General features: G+C 37.8%; 1 non-coding gene across 1 annotated transcript; it reads left to right on the forward strand.

Annotated features, from left to right (window-relative positions):
* The first annotated feature begins 591 nt into the window (after positions 1 to 591).
* On the forward strand, positions 592 to 664 carry TRNAK-CUU. The gene has a single exon. It is a non-coding gene; the product is annotated as a tRNA-Lys (tRNA).
* The last annotated feature ends 767 nt before the right edge of the window (positions 665 to 1,431 follow it).

A 1,431-nucleotide genomic window follows, 5' to 3' on the forward strand; every position in this document is an offset into this window, starting at 1 on the left:
TTTCAGAAATCGTGTAAGCTTTTTGTTCCATCCTTATTCTAAAGACGACGAAGTAGAGGAACAGGCATGAAGACACCGAAGACGGAGAAGAGAGGAGAAGGTGAAGAACATGATGAAAAGAGGAAGACGGAGAGGAAAGGGAAATAAGAAGATAGCAAAGAAGAAAGGGAACCGAGTTGAACAATAAGAATATAAATTATTATGAAAAAAAATGGCCGAGTGTTACTTTATACCACGCTCCCGTTCCCAGGATTTAAGGCTTCTAGAAATGTCTTTCGACATTACCAGATTTATATTGCGTGGTTCTTACGATGCTATTACGACGTTCGTACGACCGCCTTACGAAGATGAGGTTTCGTATTTATAAGACGTTTAAAAAAGCAGGAACATGGACTTAACTGCGAACTTACGAACGGTCTCTGATCGCTGGTTTCGCACGGCCTTGAGAAGATCTTACGATAAAAATCGTTCGGATGGCGTTCGTTGCATTCCTTAGTGATATTATTGATCGAGCCATAAATAAAATGAATTGACAAAGAAAATGAAATGGCAAATTGAAAGAAAGAGATAGGATGGGTAATCAATCAACTAGCCCGGTTAGCTCAGTCGGTAGAGCATGGGACTCTTAATCCCAGGGTCGTGGGTTCGAGCCCCACATTGGGCGAACATTTTGATACTTGGTACTTATACCGTGATATTGAATTGTTCATCATGGAATCGAAATGTGCTAAAATATTTTTTTTTCAATGTGCTTATTTTAGTGACATAAATTACACCCATTCTTATCTAGAAAAAAAAATGAATTTGAAATAAATAAATGAACTACAATTTCAGAAAAAGTCGAGTTTTTCAAAACACTTGTTTTAAATTATCATATTTTGGCGAGAAATTCGAAAAAAATACGGATAAAAAAACACATTATCAATGTTAAACATGGTTATAAAGAAAGTTTTGAAAATATTATAAAGATATATATTTATATTGTAGAATAGAAAGTAGATGGAGGAAGTGATGTACTGATACAACTGAACTTTCGAAAACTTCATATATCGATAGCGAGGATCGGTGATCGGAGGAATTCTACCGAATAGGTGTCAAAAGGGATTAGTGACATCCTTTGAATAAGAAGTATGTCATTGATTAGTTTGCAGTCCGTGAATTAATATTACCAATATTAATCGTCCCCGCAGGAAATCAGAGGCAACTCAAGAAGGACAGGTGATAGTCCGACACGTGAATAAATATGTAAGTGGGTTATTAGAACTAGGCCTATTGATCAGGGTGAAAAGAAATATGAAAATGAAAACGGGATCGAAATGCGCGGGAAAATGCCCGCCCCATGCGCGGGGCAGGAATTTTGGTCTTGATTGCCGAAGGTAGGCTGACTTTAGTGGTGGAAAAACCCCCCTCTCGTCATTTTGAGCCTCAGGC

The sequence above is a fragment of the Lytechinus variegatus genome, chromosome 4 (genome assembly GCF_018143015.1).
Source record: "Lytechinus variegatus isolate NC3 chromosome 4, Lvar_3.0, whole genome shotgun sequence".
In the NCBI taxonomy this organism is placed as follows: domain Eukaryota; kingdom Metazoa; phylum Echinodermata; class Echinoidea; order Temnopleuroida; family Toxopneustidae; genus Lytechinus; species Lytechinus variegatus.